Source organism: Topomyia yanbarensis, chromosome 3, assembly GCF_030247195.1.
Source record: "Topomyia yanbarensis strain Yona2022 chromosome 3, ASM3024719v1, whole genome shotgun sequence".
Classification (NCBI taxonomy): domain Eukaryota; kingdom Metazoa; phylum Arthropoda; class Insecta; order Diptera; family Culicidae; genus Topomyia; species Topomyia yanbarensis.
In genome coordinates, this window is record NC_080672.1 from 317182550 (window position 1) to 317206680 (window position 24131).

At 40.5% G+C, this 24131-nt stretch overlaps 1 protein-coding gene across 1 annotated transcript in view; it reads right to left on the bottom strand.

Moving 5' to 3' along the window:
* LOC131694276 (serine-rich adhesin for platelets) overlaps positions 1-21364 on the bottom strand; it is a 152618-nt gene extending 131254 nt beyond the window's left edge. The window contains exon 1 of the mRNA XM_058982870.1: positions 21100-21364. The gene's annotated coding sequence lies outside the window, so the exon portion shown is untranslated. The remainder of the gene's footprint in view (positions 1-21099) is intronic.
* Positions 21365-24131: the final 2767 nt, after the last annotated feature.

Consider the following 24131-nt stretch of genomic DNA (forward strand, 5'->3'; position numbering starts at 1 on the left):
TACCTATTTATTGTTTATTATTGCACATTTCTTTCCTTTCAGCGCTTCTGAATATTATTTATGAACATAAGGTTTTTTCAAGGATATCAATTTTTCGTGCCAGATTCGAACTAGAGGTGTGCGCCGCCGCCGTCTATGATTTTTGCACGCCGCTGATTTCAGGAAAAAATGGTCAGTGCACCGATTGCCTGTTTTGTGCTGCGTCACCGATATTTAAACCCGCGCCGAAACCATATTTGACCTAAATGTGTATTGAGTGAAAGAATTTTGGTATACTCTTTGTAAGACGATAATCTTATTGGATATAACACTTTTGTGTATTTCATTCCATTCCCAATCATAAGGCAGGCTATTGAACAAGAGGGTGAATGTTTTGACGTTTCTTTGAAAAATGAGTAAAGCCAACATAAGCTGGCTTCCTGGCTCGGATAGTTGCCAAAAATGACAACGAACGCGCTTTAAGCAACATTCACATTGAAACGAGCCAATGTTGTTAACACGACCTGAAACTTGTCGAATGCAAACAAACTTCATTTTGATGTGCTTAACCGGTATGCAGGCGATAAAAAAGTACAAATTTTATAGAGAAGAAGCAATGCAAGAAAAAGCGTGCTTTCTCATACACAGAAAAAAATATTTTGTAATTTTAAGTTTATTTTCATGCACATATTTGGAGCATGAATATAAATGTAAAATTAAGTTCCACCAAAAATCCACACGACTTGTCGTGCTTTCTTCAACGAATTTTATTATAATTCTACACGTGGATTGAAAATTACAGTTTCTTCAATCGGAAAACCAATGCACTTCAATGTATTTTTACACGCTTATTGCTGTAAAATGAATGACATGTAATATTACACGAATGAAAGTGTAAAATTGAATGCTTTTTGATGCTCCAATTGAGTGCATTGATTTTAACGTAATTTTCAATCAAAGTTTTGATTCAATCTTTGTATGTTTACATTCGTATTGATTTACATGTCGTTTAAATTTCATTATTTTTTTGTGTGTATATTGTTAATATTTATTTATTCTGAATCCCACTTTCAAACAGAGTTGTACAGTTCATGTGAACAGACCTTAAATATTTGGAACGTAGCTAGCGCTACTGGCATTTGGTGGTAGCTTCAGGCAACAAACAGTTTTCATGGGGCTCGTCTGCTGGTCGATCGTTGTGTCGGCTTCTGCTGGCTGTTCAAAACGACGAGTATTATTTTTCACACACGTAGAAAACTTTATTTGAATGTCTTTTCTCAATAATTCAATCAAGCATGTATTTGACAATAAATCCTATTTATTTGTTCTATGCTAAGACAACTCGTAATGCGATGTTGAAACCAGGCCTCGGAAGTTAATTCACGTCACGTCATGCCTTCGATGCAGTAGAGTAACCGTTCGGTAACCGGGCTAAGACGGCAGCTCAGAGCAAAGGTCTAGCGGATCAAAGGGTAAGGCGCTGGTCTTATAAGCCACCCGTCGTATGTTCGACCCCTGGCCAAGAAGGATTCTTATTTGTCAGTAGCCTCGTAATACTAGCCATGCAACAGCCCTTTACATTCCTAAAACCTGACATCAAAGTCTGCCGAAATGTAACTTGGAATGGAAAACTAGTGCTAGACATACTCATATCGGCATGATGGAAGATTTTCTGCAAATTTACAACTGATTCTCTCTAGGAAATCCATCCGCCTTTCAATTTTCATATCTTTTGTTTATCTTTGCCTTTAATTTGCCGAAAAAGCCTACAAAATCAAAACAGTAGAACTTTGCCGCAATCTAATCCAAATTTTTTATTAATTCGTTTATTTGGCATGGTCCATAGCGATAGCTTAACATGTATTTTCAGTATATAAAACAGATAAATAAAAAAATACTATTGATCTCGAGCGCGGAGACCCTCTTTCACGGAGGGGATACAGTTGTCTGCTCGCCTAATGAATCTTTGGGATTATTTGCTTCTTTCATGTCTCACGTCGAGGTCTTCGTAATAAAAGCTGTATTGGTGCTTACGGTCGGATGTTGTTTTTGCTTCTTGCACTTGCGCATGCGTAAACCCATCGTCATTGTTGTTAACGGCCTCGCCGCTAGTGCTAACAGTTGATTTTGGGGTGCTGGATGCTGTTTTACAGTTATGTAATGGACATTTCCACAATTATGTTGAACATAAAAAGCCTCCGTGCCATAGTTTAGAGAAATGAGAAAGGCACAATTGCACCGCTAGGTGGATTAAAACAGGTTTTTTAAAGCTCTTTTGGATTATTTTGCGATCACAAGTAGAACTTTCTTGAGCTCATGATTTCAGCTTTGGGTAAATCCGAAACCTTAGTGTACGAATAAATGTCAAATGGAAAGACAAATTACGATTCACGGCCACTCGACCAACCAAAGAATCTTTATTCTTTATCCTGCAACAAGAGATTAAATGCAAAGCTCTCTGTTTGCGAAGTTGAATGTTCATTGAAAAATAAAATTTTCCAAATTGCTCAGCTTCTGATGTGACGAAACTGAACACAATTAACCGCACACGGCCAAAATTTTGAGATTTGCAAACCCCACAGTTTAAAAGATGAAGGTTATGTTTATGAAGGTTGCTTACTAACTGACGATTCGGCCTTTGGTGTTGGCCTTTTTCAAGGGAAATATGGTCGGTGTTAAGTCAGACCGGACTAAGTCGCAAAATATTAAAAAGTGAGAAAATGATTTCTTCAGCTACATTCGACTTTTGCGAGTATTGAACTATGTTATAATTAGCATGAGTTATGGCAAAAATGAATTTCGAATTATAATTTGAAGGATGCTGCGATTGAAACTGTGAACTCGTTTTTCTCGAAATTCATTGGATGTCACTTTGTTCGGTCTGACTTAACACCGACCATATGGTATTTCATTTTTTTCAGTTGTCGCAATGTCAGGCAGCAACAATAAACTGTCACATAGTAGTTTGTGTACACCGATAAAAAAAAATCGTAAATAGAACGAAAATATTATAAAATACACGAATTAATTCGTCGTTTCACGAACTAAAAACACGGCGATTTGATGAAGGAAAATTTTCGTGATGTTAAATATTTAGTGTACATTGCACAAAATTCATCGTAAAAAACGAAACTGTTTTTCGTGATCCAAACAAAATGTTCCGTTATTTTACAAAATGTTTGTATGGCAGGAATATTTCGTTAGTCGCACGAATTCATTTTCGTTCACCGAACAAAATTTTCGCACATTTTTTCCTCCGATCTTTTAGGGCCGATGTTTGACAACATTTATTTTTTATACGAAAGAGATCGATCTAGCATCTAGCAAATGATTCATCATTTGTGCGAAAAACTCGTATATTTTACTAAGTTTTCTATAGGCAACCTATTCGTAGCAAATTTACGAATATATTCTCTTAGTGTAACTTTTCTCTTAGATTTTTTCTTTTTTAGCTGCTGCTTCAAAATTTCCATAAATTTGGCGTATTATAGTCTTTGGGCACAAAAGGCTGTAGAATCATAGTCTTGTCTAAAAAGACGTTTTTGAAATCACTTTTTGTGGTAAGTTTCCTTATTCATAATTCCGGTTGTGACATAAATCTGACTTCGTTTGCTGCAACAGCCGATTGCTTGCCAGATCAAAAATTTCGTGGCCAATTTTGAATTAGTGCTAATGTTGACGGTAGAATAACTTCGGATTCTTGTGATGTGTCTTCAGCTTTGGTCACAAATATTATAAAAATATTTCTATTTTTTACGATTCAGGCTACTCATTCTTCAGCAATCCTCAGAAATTTAGGCCCGTTGAGTAGGCTGAAATGTAAAGAACAGAAATAGTTTGATTATATTTTTTCACCGAACAACCTCAATCTAAACCTGCAAACAGTCTTGTAATGTTCGAGCTGATTTTTCGTACGTTTGCTTGGCTGATTTTCCTGGTTATGATGTTCAGATCAATACAAAACATTGTCAACAAATTTACAGCAAATGCAAGTTAAACTGTATTTCAGCCAAATGTAGTTATTCTGCGTCGTTCGGAGAAGAACTTTTGGTGCATATTTGTCGTGATGGTGATCAATAGTGAAAAACCTTAAAATATTGATGATATGATTAACTACCTAGAATCTAAATAAACAATTACGAATATTTACCGTATGTTGTGCGTAGTTAGAGTAGCAAGAAGTGCGAGATTTCGGCGTTGGACTATTAAACTAGTAAAGTTCGTTAACCTATCAATAAAGATTGGCATCTAATGTCAATAGGCATATAAAAGATGTTGTAATATTTAAGAAGTTATACAATGGCTTAAGTATGAAGAATTCATTGCTGTTCTAGACAAGGGAGTTCGAATATTAAATTTGCGCTAAATCTGCTCAATACCATTATTCCTTCTTCTTGGACAAGAAACTTTTCAACCTTCAACAACGCAACATAACTACGGAGAATAAATTATTAGTGTCAATTGTGCCAGTATACTGGTAACTGAACATTCAATGCTGTTAAGGGAAACTCAACTCATATTTTTAAACTTCAAATATTCTCTTACTCTTACCTTTTCTAGGATATCACGCTTCATTGAATGCTACCCTTGATTTGTTTGCGTCTGTTCAACTGTTGGGGCCCCTTAGTTGAATTGTGCCAATGGGCCCCGAGTGGTCTTAAGACGGCTCTGTGAAGTACATCTTGTTATTTTATCTATTGAGGAATATTTATTAGATTGATTTGGATGGCGTAAAACTGTTCATACTTTCTGAAACTATGTTAGCATCGATATTCATAGCAGTTGGCATTACAAGCATTAGGAACGGTGATTTAAATTTATCTTTAATAATCGCAATTTTGGGTCTGCTAAAAATATTTACTTTTATTTTATTTCCATTTTCTCAAATAAAATTCATTCCCGGTTAAAAAACACAGTGTCATACTTAAAGCTGATGACACCGCTGCGTCATCAATATTTGGTTTAATTTTGAAACACGCAGACACAATAGCCAATATAGCAAATTTATTGAGCCAGTCATTTCTACTTCTCATCCAAATCAACAAATATCCCACGCCGCATTGCGCCGCCACCGATGATTTTAGCGAACAGCGTCACGCTGATACGCCGCCGCCGCCGGCCCAAATCACACAAACGCCGCCGATAACGACATTTTTCATCGGTGCACACCTCTAATTCGAAATTTGGGAACTTGCATGCCATAGAAATCTAACCCCTATTTCCTATTCCCAGCATAGGTTTTGGGCATCGGCATAGCTTCCTTGTGATCTATCAGGTGTCTATCATTCGGTGGCAGCAAACAATATATGAATTTCATATAATGAGCTACCTTATCGATCGTCATGTCCCAAAGTGTAATCAACGAAGTGATCAATCCCCCTGGCAGACAGCCGAGTTACGTCAGCTAAAAACTGCAAAAAGAGCAGCATTACGAAAGTTTACCAAACGCCGTACCTTGTCACTGAGAGCTTATTATGCAAGGCTCAATAACGATTTTAAAAAACTGAACAGTTTTTGTTTTTCAGACTATCAACGAAAAATGCAACGTAAGCTTAAGTCGGATCCTAAATCGTTTTGAAGATACGTCAATGAGCAGCGGAAAGAAACCGGCTTGCCTTCTACAATGTTTTTGAATGGTGAAGCTGGGCATGAGTCACAAGTCATATGCAAATTGTTCGTATCTAAAATTTGCGAGTGTGTTCGTCAGTGAGACACTGTCCTCGTAACAGATTGACGTTGCAGCTAGCGGCGTGGCCCAACTCGAACGGTCAGTCAGTGAGATTCGTGTACTCGGATATTGTATCAGCAGCATCCAAGCTTAAAGCATCGTCATCTCCCGGGCCAGATGGTGTCCCTGCTGTGTTTTTGAAAAAGTGTATATCTGGTTTGGTGGAACCACTCTGTTAACTATTTAAAATGTCACTGACAACCGCGATTTTTCCTCAATTGTGGAAAGCAGCTTTCATCTGATAAGAGAAACATTGACAATTATCGAGGAATGTCTGCGCTCTGTGCCATTTCCAAGCTCTTTGAGTTAGTCGTGGTGGAGTCAGTGTTTTTTCACTGTAAGGAATATATTTCGAAAGACCAACACGGATTCATGCCGAATCGATCGACGTCAACGAATCTACTATCTCTAACCTCTTTTGTGTCTGAAGGGCTCGATGTTATATATACTGACTTATCTGCAGCTTTCGACAAAATCAATCACTATATCGCAATCGCTAAATTGGAAAAACTTCACCTCAGTGGATCACTCCTGCGATGGTTCCAATCCTATCTCGTTGGCCGTCAACTCAGTGTGAACATAGGTGATGCATACTCCAAACTGTTCTCAGCAACGTCTGATATTCCGCAAGGAAGTCATCTCGGACCATTCATATTCACTCTCTATTTCAACGATGTAAACTATCAGCTGAAAGGGCCACGGTTGCCGTATGCAGATGACCTAACAATTTTCAACAGAATTAAGAGCCGAACGGACGCACTTTATTTGCAGCAGCAATTTGACACTTTCAGCAGATGGTGTGAAAACAAACTAATGATTCTGAATCCGGCGAAATGTTCTGTGATATCCTTCTCCAGACAAAAAGATCCCATTGAGTTTGAATATAACTTGTCTGGAGCTCTTGTTTCCCGGGTGAGCTGCGTTAAGGATCTCTTAGATTCAACACTTACATTTAAGAATCACATTTCGTATGTTGTGGGTAAAGCATCGCGAAGCCTGGGCTTAATTTTTCGTACGGCTAAATCCCTCGCAGACCCTCTACTGCTCTTTAGTACGCTCCACGCTGGAGTATTGTTCGGCAGTCTGGAACCCGAATTACATGAACAGCAGCGATCGAATTGAAGGCGTTCAACGAAAATTTATACGGTATGCTCTTCGACGCCTGCCTTGGCGCGATCCTGTTCGTCTACCAAGCTACGAGAGTCGGTGTCAACTCATCCAGCTCGATACCCTTCAGCGTCGTAGAGAAACTGCAAGAACCTTATTCATCTCTGATCTTCTGTCAGGACGCATCGGTTCTCCAGATTTACTAGAGCGAGTCAACATCCAAGCAAGGTCCAGAACGTTACGCGGAAACGTTCTTCTAAGAGTGCCGTTTCGACGAACTATTCAAACAGCTAATGCCGCCATCACGCCTCTTTAATCGTGTGTCGCACCTATTCGACTTTCATTTGTCTCGGATATCTTTAAGAAAGCGATTCCTGCAGTTTTTTAGATGTAATTAGTTTAAGTTTCCATCATTGGGGCCGAGTGCGGCCTGTTGATGTATGCGATAAATAAATTATTTTCGCAGACAATTTCTATGACGCCCACTCGTCAAATGTTTACACTCTAACGAGCTAGCCTAGTATATGCGACCCGTGTGTGCTACGATGTTACACGAATTTTAGCAACGAGCGAATTGATTCTGTATTACTGTGAATCGCATTCTTATATCGTGTTATCGTAACTGATATAGAATATATGGCACATTGTTCTAAGCGACTCACCTATTGGCAAACGACCATTGTTGCCAGATACATTTCACATGCTTTTGTATTTTGCTGAATATACGTGCACATAAAAGATCACAACTTAACCACAAATCAAGGTGCATTGAAAATTGAAGCTCAATTTTAATTTTTTTTTGCGATTTGCATAAAATATTGACATACATAAACCGAACCCAGTAGTTGTTCTGTATGTTTGCGACCCTTATACGTTCGCTCGCGATTAACAAAATGATCACGCAGAAGATGGTTCAATATAAAGGTATATTGATTGGTATATAATGGTTCATATTATCCCACGGTTGTCTCCTCTTCTCTGTAGTGGAGACTAACCGCAGTTAGACATTCCACAAAATCGTTGATTCAATCTAACCAAATATCCAGTGCGCGATGGCAAAGTCAACTGACATAAAAACTAAACTGTGAATCGATGTTTGTAAACACGGCTCACAGCAAATGTCATTCTACGTTGATTTATCAATCGAATTCGTTAGCGTACACAGGCTAATAGGACTAAACAGGGACAGGACTCGCGGATACGAGCTGGAACTGTCGAATGCAGCCAACCCGTACAAAATATGTAAAACAGAAAAAAATAATAAATAAATAAATAAAATATAAAACAAACAGAAAAAAGAATAAGAAAACGTCTATGCGCGTGCCGCTTTCGGGACCAACGAAATATGTCGGTCGGACGGGTAATTCTGATTGCAGTAGCATGAACAAAGTAAATTAGTTGCCAAACCCACCTGTTGATTGTCAAGCAAACGTCTCGTCTCACTATTCAAAGCAAGCGACGTCAAAGCAGGCAATAACAATTAATACCACGGTGCTAAAAAATAAAAAAAATGAATGTACTTTTAAAGTGATATAGTAAAAGTTGTAAGTCTGGCCAAATATAACACAAAACCACGTTTGGTCAATTTAATGTACCCTCAAAATCTTGATTTATAGCAAAAAAACCGATTTTTCAGAACTTTCGGTACTAAATTTTTTTTACGCGGTCATTTTTAAACCTATTTTAATTTTTTTAGTGTTTTGGAAAGAAGAAGAAATGCCTTTCCAACGATATGCTATGTTATGTTACATTCGGTTTTGGGACAACAATATGAAAATTACCATTATTTTGCTTTTTCTTCATTAAAAATATGAAAACTGCTAAACATTTTTATTAGAAAGCGTATTTGATTTCATAAAGATTTAAGAAGAACATTTAATTCCGTATCCAACGACCTATTTATGATCAAAATCGCTTGAAAATGGCAGTGTTATTAATTTTTTTTCCAAATTAGAAACTTGCTCGCATGAACTTTTAAGAGAACGGTCTCATAAAAAATTAAAAGAAAACCATTTTTTTTGTTCGATTATGTATACGGTCAAAAGAATGCGTGTGAACTTTGAACATGAAATTGGATAAAATAACGGAATATATAATTATAGCATCTTATAGTGCGAGACAATATCAGACTAACCTCTTAAGAGACCATGCGAGCAGGTTTCTAATTTGGATAAAAATTAATAACTCAGCCATTTTTCAACCGATTTTGATCAAAAATAGGTTATTGGATGCGAAATTGAATGCTCTCCTTATTTTTTTATAGAAACAAAAACGTTGATAAGTTGGATAAAGAACAATATTCGCTCTTGAGCTGCATCCGAACATGCCAATGTTTCCCGGTAATACAACTACTCTTGTACGGAACCTGATTCCTTCTGTGCAATACCTTACGACATTACTTCGAGAAAAGGTTTATTTATTTACACAGCACACACTCGAATCCAACTACTTAGTAGTCAATTAGTAGGGTTACAGCACCCATCCTCGACGCACTACCAATTTTCAATCATACACACAACGTGGCAATTTCGATATGGCAGTAGAAAAGTGTGCGTCGAGAATCAGTGCTCCTCCTCTACTAGAACAATCTGGGCGGCAAACTTCAGATTATCTAATTTACTGAGCACTGCGGTTCCCTTGTGCCATTTAGCACCACTTCGTCATTGAGCTCCCGGCTCACAGTGGTCCAGATCGCTAATTTAGGAGGAATTTTTACTTTCTGACAAACCTGTATAATTTAGCCGTATCATGTCTTAGGATGAATTTGTGTACTTTAGAAGATGCTTCTTTTTATTGGAATAGTTATTAGGGTGGTTCTAATTTATCTAAAATACGAAAATAAACTTTTTACTGATGAAAGATAGAGCTCCACAGTCTTCCACAAAGTTGTAAAGTAACTTATTTTGAATAAATTTGTTGAACATATTAAAGCTCTATCTCTTTTAGTTTTTGTTATACAAGAAATTTAAAAAAAAGATTAGGGTGTTCCTGAAAAAAACGTTTTTTTAGTATAACTTTCGTATCTTTTACTTTTTGTTAACACAACCTTTGAACAGCTTATTGAAAACTTCAAGCCGAGTATTTTTCTCCAAGACACCGAAGGTCTAACTTTTTTCTTTAAAAAGTTATGGACACTTTTCGTTAAAAAAATAGCCTATTTCAAGGCTCAATATCGCTGATGCGGGCACCTAAAATTGAATTCTGTTTCCACCACATGAAAGACCATGCTTATTAGTATATTTGAGCAAAAATTGGCGAATACGATATTTTTTTAAAATTTGCAATTTAGATTTAAAGTTTGTAGTTTTGCAGGTTCAACGCATTAAAGCATTTACACACATATCGTTGTATTATGAAAAAAGCCACTTTCAAATATCATTCTCTCATCGCAGCAAGCTTTGCATAAGTGAAACGACTGTCAAAAAAGGTTTCTGATTTTATTCGTTTTAAATAAAACTAGTAAATATGGATATTAGTCGAAGAGAGTTGGCGAATTTGCTTATTGCTGGTAAAAAGACAGATGAACTGCTTAAGTTCATTACAAGTAGTAATCCAAATGTAAAATTGAGACTTGTTAATGTTCGAAAGAAATTTTATATTTTGTTAAAACAACCTTTGAACAGCTTTTAGAAAACTTCAATCCACGTTTTTTCATAACTCTGAAAGTCTAACTTTATACTTTCAAAAGTTATGGAAACTTTTCGCTCATAAATAGCCCTTTTTCAAATGTCATTATCTCTGATTGGGGCAAATAAAAGTAAGTTCGGATTGAACCATAGAAAAGAACATACTTTTAAATATATTTGAGCAAAAATTGGAAAATATTATTTTTTTTAAGCATGTAATTTTAAATTTACTAACCAAAGTTTTAAATTTTATCGCATAGCGACATAAAAGAAATTGCCTAAAGCCTTTGTATTTCCTTTTCTGTTTTGCTTACATATCAACAATACAGAATGTGTTCATAAAAAATAATTTGGCTATGACAACAATTTATGATTTATATAAGGAGAATTTATTCAATGCCAATTAATTCAAAAGTAGATGCATTGCATTTTCAGGTATATCCAGCGGTGCTCGTTGAATTCGACGTTTACATTTAAGAGAAATTATAGGATCTGATGAAACAAGAAGTCTCTTGAAAACGTCATCAAGATTGACGAGTCGATCGAATTTGCGTGCGTGGAATTCTCGGAATCTGCGAATACTTTTATTCCTGGTTTCTTGAACTTCTTCACTGCACATACCTACTGGCAGCATGTTATGTTGAATAATGCTTCCTCCATGGACCAGGAGTTTATGCACGGTTGGTGAGAGAGCGTACCAACCATACAGGCGTACATAAAGCAATCGTGTATCTTCGGCGTAACTCCGGTAAGCATCCGCGTTAATTCCCAATTTGCTGTTGATGATTGTTAATAGCACATACATACGTTCTAGCAACATTTCGTCCAACCCGGTTTCTTCTGCAACGACATCTCGGTTTCTGAAAAATTTTCGAGCTGTGTTACCATCGTTAGAATTTCCGCCACCTGGCAAAGGTTCGCTAATACGAAGACCTAAACGGTCACGTAACGCTTGTCGAATTTTTATTTGTCGTTCCTTAAGCTCGCTGGTATTTTTGCCTACGCGCCAACGCGGTTTTGCTAGAGCTAAACGGTAAGCAATATTCAATAGTAACTCCATTGCTCGTATTAATGTAATGTAAAGGTGAAAAAACATATAAACTATCCGGTGGATCGCTGGCTTCCAGTAAAGGATCATTCAATCGCTTTCCGGAGCGTTTGCATATATAACACGCTTGAGACGGTGTGCCTGTTACGTCATTCACTACCTTCGTATCAACCATGGAAAATATGAAGCTTGAACTAATCGGAATCTTGCGCATATTAACATTTACTATAGTCGGGACTAATTCATCGATTTGCTTGTTCATCGCGGCAACTTCATCCTTTGTTAGTTCAGGATTTTCCTTCTTGAAAATTAATTTTACTGGTCGGCACAGGGATACTGAAGATGGAAAATCATTATTCCAAAGAATGCAATCTCTTGACTCATCTTTCCGGCGACTAACTACACGTAAAGGTACTATAGATAGAGCAAATATATGCGAATCGTTATACTCGAATAGTTCTCCATTTTCATCTTCGTCAACGCACATTTGCTTGTATCTATGTTCAAGTGGAAAAGAGACTGTCAGTCAAAGTTTAGAAGAAAAATAATGTTGCCTACCGGGAATGGTTGCTGCTTCCATCGCAGCCCCACTTAAAGATAACAAACGTATTATCCTCAGGATGCAGTGGTAGAACTCCAATATTCAGAAACGAGATGAGTCGTTCCACGGTATGGTTAACAAGAGCTTGAAGGGGAACATACGCACAAGAAGGCTGAACAGAAATTCCTGAAAAAAATTGTTGATTCAGGGACGAATCTTTGAGAATAGTACATACCGATCGGATAGCATAGTTTCTTTTCTTCTACTATTTTATTATACGCGGGATAAATGTCCAAACCCTTCTGCATAACTGAGCTGCGTATGTTTTGGTACTGCGCCATAGAAAAATCATTTTCACAAATAAATCTAAGTGCCTCCTCCGCAGTAAACGCTTCTGCAATCGGGACAGCCATAGATCCTAAATTCTCTACGGTAGATCTGACGGGACTTTTCGACAATCGTTCGATTTGTCTGCCAACTAAACGGAAACCAGTAGAATTAGCGTTGACGGCTGACGCTAAACCAAGTTCTTCCGTGGAATACTTATCGCGCAACTTTCCTAATCTTTTTATTTTGGCTCTGCGACATATTTCGGAAAATGGTTTCCTCTTTCGGCCTTTACCTTTACCTTCGACTTCGAATCTTAGCTTTCCTTCAAGCCACACAAAATTTTCCAGCTCAAACCGAATTTGCGTGCGCTTACTCCGAATCCACAACCTTCTAAATTCCAACATGAAGATTTTTATTTTCTTCCGAGCACTAACAAGTCTCAATTTTACATTTGGATTACTACTTGTAATGAACTTAAGCAGTTCATCTGTCTTTTTACCAGCAATAAGCAAATTCGCCAACTCTCTTCGACTAATATCCATATTTACTAGTTTTATTTAAAACGAATAAAATCAGAAACCTTTTTTGACAGTCGTTTTACTTATGCAAAGCTTGCTGCGATGAGAGAATGATATTTGAAAGTGGCTTTTTTCATAATACAACGATATGTGTGTAAATGCTTTAATGCGTTGAACCTGCAAAACTACAAACTTTAAATCTAAATTGCAAATTTTAAAAAAATATCGTATTCGCCAATTTTTGCTCAAATATACTAATAAGTATGGTCTTTCATGTGGTGGAAACAGAATTCAATTTTAGGTGCCCGCATCAGCGATATTGAGCCTTGAAATAGGCTATTTTTTTTAACGAAAAGTGTCCATAACTTTTTAAAGAAAAAAGTTAGACCTTCGGTGTCTTGGAGAAAAAGGTTGTGTTAACAAAAAGTAAAAGATACGAAAGTTATACTAAAAAACGTTTTTTCAGGAACACCCTAATCTTTTTTTTTAAATTTCTTGTATAACAAAAACTAAAAGAGATAGAGCTTTAATATGTTCAACAAATTTATTCAAAATAAGTTACTTTACAACTTTGTGGAAGACTGTGGAGCTCTATCTTTCATCAGTAAAAAGTTTATTTTCGTATTTTAGATAAATTAGAACCACCCTAATAACTATTCCAATAAAAAGAAGCATCTTCTAAAGTACACAAATTCATCCTAAGACATGATACGGCTAAATTATACAGGTTTGTCAGAAAGTAAAAATTCCTCCTAAATTAGCGATCTGGACCACTGTGCGGCTTGAACGCGAACTATTCGCTCTATTCCCCAACGATGGGCCTAGCCTACTCTGACGGAAAATTCCCCAGTGAGAGAAGTTCTCCCGAAACCGAGCCAACCAGCCAGGTGTCGAGGTCGGTTCGGCGATTCCAGTGGAGCAGGGCGTCCGGTTCGTTGGTACCCCGACGACCCGCGACTGGTAGTGTCTCGTCGTGGTCTACTTAGTCTAGTCCCCAGAGGTTACGCTGACGGAGAGTTCCCCGGCCATAGAAGTTCTCCCGATAACAATTCTTCTTGGATTTTGGATATATTTCTATTGGGTCAAACAGTAGGGTGCCGTGGTCTGTCGGCGAATACGGATGGAGCGTGTCGTCCGGTTCGCTGGTATCTCGATAACCCATACTCGATGCTTTGTCTACCCGACTAGTCTTCGGCGGTGGAACTAGCCTACTAGGAGAGTTTACCGGCGGTGATTGCTCTCCCGAAACCGTTGCTCGTTGTTCATGGCGTATTTCATGATCTGCGTCACCACTATTGACCGCGTTCCACGTGTTTACGTCGCTTGTCATTCTGTAGGCTACATTATCCGGGTTGATGTCAAGTCCCCCCATTTTAAGTAGCACGTCGCTTCGAACCACGGACATTCAATAGAAAATAGACACCGCTCGGTGTCTCCTCGACGTTCGCACACTCCGGGCACAGTGGTGACATTGCGTGCTCGAACCGATGACGGTACGACCGGAGCGGTGTCTATTTTCTATTGACCTACGTCGACAAGTTTGAGATGAGTGGGTAAGTCCACCTTCCTTTCTCCGTATTGTCCCATTCCTGCTGCCACGTCGCCATTCTCATCATCTTCCTCGCGTTTCTGGTGTTTCTTCGATTGTAGCGCTCGCTATCTTCTGTCAAGCTCCGCTTGGTTTTCAGCGCCTCGTTTCGCAGTATCAAAAACGAAACACTAGATAGCAGATGTATCGAACTGCTTCTTGGACCGCTGACGTTTGGCATGATCCTCACTATTGCGTTTGTTGCTTTTGCCTACTTTTCGCAGACGTGGTTGTTGAAGCTCAACCGGTCGTCCATTATCACTCCTAATTGCTTGAGTGCAAGCTTCGATGCAATCACGTACCCTACGATGGAAATCTGCATCCGCTGAACCCCTTTGCAGTTGCTGTTGGTCAGCACATCCACATCTGTCTTGTGAGATATCGGCAACTTGACCCCGTTCATCCAGTTCTTGGTAGCGTCTACTGTCTCCGTCACCAACACCTTCACTTCGTCTAGTGTTTCACCGAATACCGTTGATGACACGTCGTCCGCGAAACCCACGGTTTCCTGGGCAGCCGCAGTGTTGGACTGAGAAGGGAACCCCGAGGAACTTCCGCAGTGACTCGCATTGACTTCTGCCCTTCGTTCGTCTTGTACAGCAGCATCTCTGGAAGCCACCTCTTAAGGATCTTTTTTTTACAATGGAGAAGACCTTTACGTCCTAGCCCAGTACACGTGCTATTGGTAGGTGTCCAAGCTACCGCACGAGGTGTACTGGGGGCGTGTCGGGCTCGAATGGTGACGCTGCCATTAATACCGACTAAACTCCATTGGGCTCCGCCATCGTTCCTCCCAGTAACTACCTCTCGGTATTACTTCTGGGGGGATGGCTGTACTTAATGTACTCATTCACTCTCACTCACGCGTTCATACGTCCTGTATGAGGCTTACTTGGGTGCTCTCTCTATCGCACCTTGATTCACTCTCAAACACTCCACATGAGGCTTAGTTTTGTGCTCACCTTTTTCGTTCCTTGCGAGGCTGACTTGTGTGCTCACCTTACTCATTCCTTGCTAGGCTTACTTTTGTGCTCGCCTCACCCATACCATGTGAGGCTGACTTGGGTGCTCACCCTATCACCTGATTCACTCTCGATCGTGCCACTCTATTGTACCTCTGTCACTCCCCCTGGCATCCCATGTGGGACATTTTTCTTAGGCCCCACTTCTGACATACCATGCGAGGCTGACTTGTGTGCTCACCTTTTTTCATTCCTTGCTAGGCTTACTTTTGTACTAGCCTCTACCATACCATGTGAGGCTGACTTTTGTGCTCACCCTTAACATACCGTGTGAGACTGACTTGGATGCTCACCCTTTCACTCCTCTGCCACGCCACGAGGCATCGATAGCTAAGTCCCAACATACTACGCTACGACCCTACCATCTTGGCATGAGGCAGTCCACATATACGCCTATACACTCGCTCTTCTGCCTTGCTTCGGGGTGGCTGGGTATACCCCTTACGCGGTTGCCAGTCGCTGCGCCAAACCTGCCTCAGCATGAACAGACCATTCACTCCCTTTTTTGCGCTTGGCCTTTTTCGCTCCAACTAACCAATCACTAGTTAGCCGTGCCCGTCGTCTGTTGCTCGGTTCGCCAGATTACCTGTAGCCTACTGGCAATCTGGGTGGTAGCAGCCGAGACTGCGTTCCACTTCTCCACCGATTGACACATCCGCTGAATAAGGGTATCAGGGGTTGTGTCCCAGCCACAAACGTCAAGCATTGCTCTTCTTTCGACGTCGAACCGAGGACATACGAACAGTATGTGTTCGGCAGTTACGTCTACACCTGGGCAGTCCGGGCAGGCTGGGACCTCCGCGTGCCCGAACCTGTGAAAGTACTATCGGAAACAGCCATGACCTGACAGGACTTGTGTCAGGTGGAAGTGAACTTCCCCATGGGGTCTTCCCACCCAGCTCGTTATGCTAGGTATCAGCCGGTGAGTCCACCTACCTTTCGAGTAGTTGTCCCACTCGCGCTGCCGTCTGGCGACCAAGGTCACCCTGGTGCGCTCGCGGGCTCCTCTATTTCCATGTAGCTCGAAACACTCCTCATCTTCCCGAATGACCAGCCCGACTGGCATCATGCTCGCTATCACGCAGGATGCATCGTGTGATACCGTGCGGTAGGCAGATATCACTCTGAGGAGCATCACGCGGTAGGTGCTCTCCAGTTTCTGTAGGTAACTGGTTACCCTCAGTGCTCTTGACCATGACGGGCCGCCGTACCTGAGGATAGATACGGCAACGTCTGCCAGTAACCTACGTCTACTGGCGCACACCTTTGAGCTGTTGGACATCATTCTCGATAGAGCCGCAACAGCAGTCGACGCTCTCTTGCATGTATAGTCGACATGGCTGCCGAAGGTCAGCTTGTCGTCTATAATGACTCCGAGAGACTTCAGACTTCGCTGTGAAGTGATCGCGACTTCTCCCACATGGATAACTGCATGTTGTGCCGACTTGCGGTTGTTGACGATAACTACCTCCGTCTTATGATGGGCGAGCTCCAGGCCTCTCGCGCTCATCATTTCCTCCACCGTGTTGATCGCGTGTTCTGCGGTTAGTTCTACCTCAGGGATTGACTCCCCGTAGACCTCCAAGGTTACGTCGTCGGCAAAGCCGACGATCTTGACCCCAGGAGGGAACTTCAGTCTCAGAACCCCGTCATACATGAGGTTCCATAGCACCGGGCCTAGGATCGAGCCCTGCGGGACTCCGGCGGTAATCGGAACCCTTTTCTGACTGGCATCGGTCTCGTATAGCAGTACGCGGTTTTGGAAGTAACTTTCCAGGATCCGGTACAGACCCACCGGTAGGCTAAGCCGGTGTAACGAGAGCGCGATGGCATGCCAGCTTGCGCTGTTGAATGCGTTCTTCACGTCAAGTGTCACTAACGCACAGTATCGAACGCCTCGCCTTTTTCGTTGGTTCGCTATCTCGGCAGTATTTATCACTGAGTTGAGAGCGTCCACTGTGGACTTACCCTTCCAAAAGCCAAACTGGTTGCTTGACAGGCCGTCCGTACCTTCCGCGTACGGGGTTAGCCTGTTGAGGATAATCCTCTCAAGCAGTTTGCCAGTCGTGTCGATCAGACACTTGCCACTCGTCTGTGTTTGCACCTTCTTCTTAGCCGTACGGTGTCGGTGACCAGGTAGTTGGATCGTTGTTCGGGAAGATAACCTCATCGATTATCTTCAGTTTGCTCCGGCACATTTCAGCTGGCGTCGACAGGCCATCATGACTCGGTACGCGTCCCCCAGGGATTGGGGTCTACTTCTCAGCACATCTTCTTATGGCAAACTGGCTTGCTAAGCTGGATCTACCGTTTCAAAGCGGCCCAAGCTTCCCGAAACGTCGCTTGCGTTGCTCTCTGATCTTGCTCTCTATGCCCACCTTCTGGCTTTGAGACAAGCTGCGTACAGCGTACTGAACTACTCATTTAACCAGTAATCTGGACGCCTACTGTGTGGTTCTTTTTTATTATAGAGGTTTTAACCTTAGGGTCACTCACCTCTTTTCGGGTTAGAGAAATCTCTTTTGGAAAAAAATACCAACCCTATGTTCAGTGTTGGGAATTGAATCCAGGTGAGCTGCGTACAAGGCACTCGTTTTACCAACTACGCTATGCCCGTCCTCCTGCGTGGTTATAGTTTTCGCGTCATAATCCTTCTTGTTAGATCAGCCGCATCAATGTTCTTGATTCCATTGTCAGGCCGAAGTGATTCAACAAAGAGGTATTTTTTAAGGCTTTCACTTTAGCTTGCCGGTCGTCGTTCTACGTGCAGTTGCAGAGTTCCGTTGGCCGATCTGGTAGCGAATCTCCTAGTGGCCGCTACGGGGATACTTCTCGCACACTGTCCAGTCCATGTTCGCCGTCAGGGAAGAACTGCAGAATGTGGCGGAATTTCCAGTTTGTCACGATACCTGGAGCCATTTAGCTCCCCAATTCGCCGCGATCTACTCGATGTAGTCAAGCCGAAAGGTAGGTGCCGAGATCTATCGCCAATTTTCACTACAAGGAAATAGCTTTTGCTAATAAAACTTTGAGAATTTCATTTAAAATATTAGGTATATTTTTGTTGAACATATTAAATTTTTCAAACTTCATTATTCATTTCGCGCTACTACGCCACTGCCAGTCGCTAGTGATTCCTGATAGAGTTTGTTTGCGCCAGCTTTAGGGTTGCATAAGTTCGAGGAAGTGAGACTTCACAGGACAGTTAGGTATCGCATAATGAACCAACTACTATAGGCGTTACGGAAGAGTTTGTTGCGTTCAACACTCATACTGCAGTCAGTTTTTCTAGAAGATTCTCACTTCCTGAACAGAACAGTTGTGTTCATCTAATAATTGTAGCAACCTATATATAGTACAAATTGCAATCAGAACAGTCAGTCATTATTCATAATTAATCGGTATCAATAGTTATTCTTAATAACTTGTAACAAACCTTATCATACTACAAGGTCACAGTATAGAAGAAAATGAATTACATACAGAATAGTGCCACGTTCTATACTGAACAGTTTGAGCTTATAATGAGTGCCTAGTTCTACTGAATAAACCCACGGAATTTATCTAAGTGACCGCGAGTTCTTACTGCACCATGAACCGAACAGTTTTCCCTCGTCATAAAATCCGACAGCTCTACAGACGTTGATGTGCGGAAACAGAGTTTAATACAATTTTCTCCTTAGGGTGCACAATGGATTGGCTGGCTAGACGAACAATTATTCGATTTTGTAATCAGGAATTCTGTGCTTCCGGAACATTACGGACTTTGTGTCTATATGGTGCGTCTGTAATTTTTAGGTGTAATGAAGTGCACTGGAAAGGTTGTAAATCTTGAATAAAGTTATGTATTTTCAATAATGCTAACTCATACACCAAACTCGTTGGGCAAGTTCTAATGATAAATTTACAATAATAATCCTTTTAAAACTGCGGCTCTGTACAGAGGCCGATCCAGAAAACAAATTTAAGGAGGCGTCGGAAATTTTGATTTTGAAATAAACATTTTACAATACGTTATACATAACAACCTCATTTAATAAAAATCAGTTTTGGTGAACATATTTGGTTTGAAATGATTTTGAGTTTGAAACAAATATAAAAATTTTCAAAAGGTTGAAAATTTTCGGGGGAGGGGCTCTGAACCCCCAGGGTCCTTCTTGGATTCGCCACTCGTTCTGTACCTATCATTTTTTCCGTTCACGTTCAACAACTGCCCGTTGCAGGTCATCTCGCATACAGCAGCCAATTATTTTCGTTCTGCCAAACGGCTCATTCGGAGCGTAAATCTAATTAACGTCAAATCGATTAGCGAGAGCTGGGAAACGAGGATCGCAATTTTGTTGCGCTAACTTGAGCAACTCGACTGCTAATTAGAATCACATGCTGACGGACCGGCTGACTAACGAGAAATCTTATTTCGTGCCGAACTTTGTACCGTCCACCACCGAGCCGCTAATTTAACTTGAACCCAGTGTACACGGGTCGCGAAAACCAGATCAGTCACAACAGCAGCAGCCGCAGCAGTCGACTCAAAATCATTTACACGCTCGTTTTTGCTAATGAGTAAAACTATTTGTTCGTGCTTGCGCAGACGATCTTTGGCACTTCTCTCTATCTGCTGCTCTCGCAGCTTGACTGTGGGTTATTTTTATGTTGAGGTTTCTGTTAAGAAATCAATTCAGAATCTTTAAAAAGGGGGAAGCGAAGTGTATAATACCTCGATCATACCTATTTTAGCAGCTAGAACAAAATGACTGAAGAAACTTGAAAAAACACAGAATGGCACAGACGCCTCAAGCACCAATTGCATTAAACCTGTTGAAATCAGTAGAAGACAAACTCCGAAGCCGTGGTAAGCTGGACCAGCAGCGCGAATGCCGGAGAAAATTATAATTCATTTCTTTGATAAACATCCGAATTACCTTTATATGATCTGCACTTGAACTAGTAGTTATAATGCATATTAATGGAGTTAAACTATCGCAAATCATGCATTATGATAAAAAATACCCGTAATAAAGCTTATCATTGAAAGTACGTGCCTTTACCATTTTATTATTCCGCTTTGATCGGATAGCAATAAGATTTACATTTAAATCTCAAATTCCGCTTTATTGTCCAATTTTATTATCGTTCCAAAGTGCAAATGATACAAATGAAATTCAAATTTTTAAAGTACACAAGAGCCGAACGCTCATCCGAACGACGAGGGATGATACGAGGTTGCAGAGAGATAGAGAGGGAAACAGGGAGAGAATGAGTGCGGGACGGAACAAGATTACGCGTGCAGAATAACAACATTGGTGGGAGCAAAATTAAAGCGAAAGTATGTCCGCGTGCTCTTTCACCCCACCTTGATGCGGCTATTTTCAAATCCGAATTCGATCGAAACAAAAACCCATCCAAGCTTCACAGCAGACAAACAACGATCCGGACGCGTCACGTGTCGATAAAACGTGCACAATCTCACCACGATACCCATTGCATCGCGAGCACTCGTATATCTCTCGCGAGCTGCAAGCGATAGGCCCGCACGTAAGAGCGCAAAAGAGAACGGTTACGACCAAATTATATGTATCGAGAAAAACAAAAGTGAAAAATGATGAACTTACCACAATCTCTGCTGGTTGTCGTCATTGGGACGAGAAACAGGTTAATCTAAAAAGTGTCTCGTTGGCAACACTGACCGTCTCTCACACAAACACGAGCGCGCGTGCTGATTTATGCCGCAATCAATAGCCTACTGTACGCACGGTACCAACAACAGCAACGTTTGTTACGCAGTAGCTACCCTACCCCCAATCAAAAATCGTGCCTTTTCACAACCTGCTATTTCCACGAAAAATCGGACACAAAAACGCGACCACTCTCGCTGACAACTAGTACTCGACTAACAAACGAGCGCGAGTACGAGTTATCAACGTCGTGTGAGGGAAAACTGATCAACCCCGCCTAGGATGACCGCGCCTCCTTTTTCGTCGGCCAATCTATAGCGATAGCGGTGCCTACGTCAGCCGACGAAGCCACACGAACGTTCGAGCGCTCGCTGCTGGTTCGGTGCCGAAATCCATTTTGTGCCACGTTCGTTTCCCTCTCTCACCGTTCGGCCAGTCGGTGGGTTGCAGTTCGGTTCGTTTCCGACCTGCTCGGCTGCCGAAGAGGGCCCGAGCGCGGTATAATCCGCAGAGCTGGGGCGAAGCAAAATGTCGAAAGGTTCAAAAATCTTTCACTTCGGCTGTTCACATTGCCGATGCTGTGGCAACGACACGGGATGGTGAAAAAAATGTATGAAAATCTTGCAGCAGAAGCTGCGTTGGTGCATTGTGTCGTGAGTGTTGTAGCAAAATGCTTCCATTTTTTTAATTAATTGCTACTGAAAATAGGGATTTAAGAAAATGTTTCATTTTAGTTTTCGTTAATGGAACCAGGTCATTTTTCAGTGTTCAATAGCTTTTGGCTTTGGAAAATCTAAAACGAGTTCAAACATTTTCACTTTATTCTCTTTTTCGCAGCGTGACCTTAATCTATAGATGGCGTCGGTGCTGTAATATTGTTGAAAATACTAGAACAGGGGAGGAACATGAGAAAACTGATAAATGTTGAAGTATAATGAAAATTAAGGTATCGATGAAAGATATGATGAAATGTAACTGTAATATGAAATTAATTAGAATTAGACTTAGAAAAATTTGTGGACGAGTAGATTCGCTCGAAGTAAATCGCAAAGAATATTTCCATGTCCATGTAAACAGTACACGCTCATTCAAAACTACTCAAAATTTGAGTTCAGAGCACTCAATTTGAAAAATAGACGCAATATGTCAAAAAATGAGTTTTAATTTGAGTAGAGTTAACTCAGCTGGTGAATAACCATTCAATTTTTAAATTTTTGAGTGAAAAAATTACTTATCCTCAAGAAAAAGTGCGAGGAGTTCGACATCGTCTAAAACATTAAGAAAAGGTCGATCCTCGGACCTAGTAGCTGTAGAGTCGAAGCAGAACATTCAGAAAACTAAAAGGTAGGTTTCTCTGAGTTTTGTTTTTATTCTAATCTAACTTCTATTCGTGTTTTTATAGTTTCTGCTAGTTCTACAATGTACCGATTGGTATAAAAGAGATGTGAAGAAACGTCGTCGGATTATATTTCCAGACACGCTAGCGTCTGGATGAACAGGTAAAGGATACTTGAAGTATCGGTGAGATTCTTTGTAATAATATTAAAAATACTGAATGATTATTTTTCAAATTTGCTTTTTGAGTAAAATGTACTCACATTTGACATTTGCATCCAAAACTCAAAACTGAGTAAACGAGGCAAACTCAGTTTTTGACCATGTGCAGTTTTTATGAAATTGAGTGGCTAGCTACTCAAATTTGAGTTACTATCAATGAGCGTGTACAAGCGAACTGTCAAAAATGAATACACGAGTTCATTTGTGACGCCACCGTAATGTATTCAATTGGAAATGTTATCAAACAACACAAAAAAAGTTTCTGATCGAAACATAATGAGCAGAGCCCATCAGTTTGCTATGGCATCCTTCTTACTCGTATTACATATATTGATTTGTAGTTTGGAGCTCTTTATTACCTTGTATTAATCCAAAAGGAAAACAAGTGCCATTTTGAGAAAATTGGGATCATAGCAAACATCGACGGCGCACACACATAATTTTTGCTCCCGTCAAAAAAATAATTTTCTTGCGCTTCATTAGTGATTTTGGAATATTTATAATATTTCTGATAGTTTTTCGCATTCTGGTAGTACAAAATTGAACAGAAAGTGCACGTTGGAACCTGTTGTGAAGTAAGGAAGAAAATCCACTGGTTTGCCCTTGATGATAAACAACGCTTAAGTCACGAAGCTTTGGCCCATACCCCAAAAGTGATATCGAAAGTGTCTTCGGAGGGCAGGATGTTGAACTGGGTATACATGTTTTGTGTTTCATCCGGAATCCGCATCGTTCGAATTGATTTTGACATAGTTAAATGCTCCGTTTTCCGCTTCAAAGTTTGTTTGTTCAAAGCTAACAGATCCTTATATGTCAAAAATTTCCGTAGCGAATTTCAAGGGAGAAACTTTGAATTGTTTGAATCAAATTCGTTGAAAATGTGCTGGGCGCTCGAAAATGTGGTGAGTGCGAAAAACCATTTATCATGTGCGTTCCATGATGCGTGTGGAAAACTATTGCTTCATTTTTCACGAAGCTCGGAGCCGTATTTCAGCTGTTTTACTCCTTGTGTTGATAAATCGACCCATTGATAGAAGTTTATTGTTGTTTAGCAATAACTAGTTGATCAACTTCTCGCAGAGTATGAGATTAAATGAATACGTGCTAAAGGATGCGCGAAGTATGAAAACTATGGAAACTAACGATAGGATTCATCGAAGGTGTCAAACATATAGTGAAATAGACCCCGGAGTTCTCACCATCGTATCTCGTCCAGCAGAATGTCAGATAAGTATAAGTAGTTAGATGCTCTTGAATGTATATTATACAAATAATCTGCCTAATCAAATATATACGAGAATCAGATTAGGTTTTAAGCGAGTAGAGGCGCTATAACCTAGGCTTATTAGCCAGGGCAAGGTGCAAATACCTCTGTCCCATCACAAAGGACCAAAGGAGTGACATTAACCTTC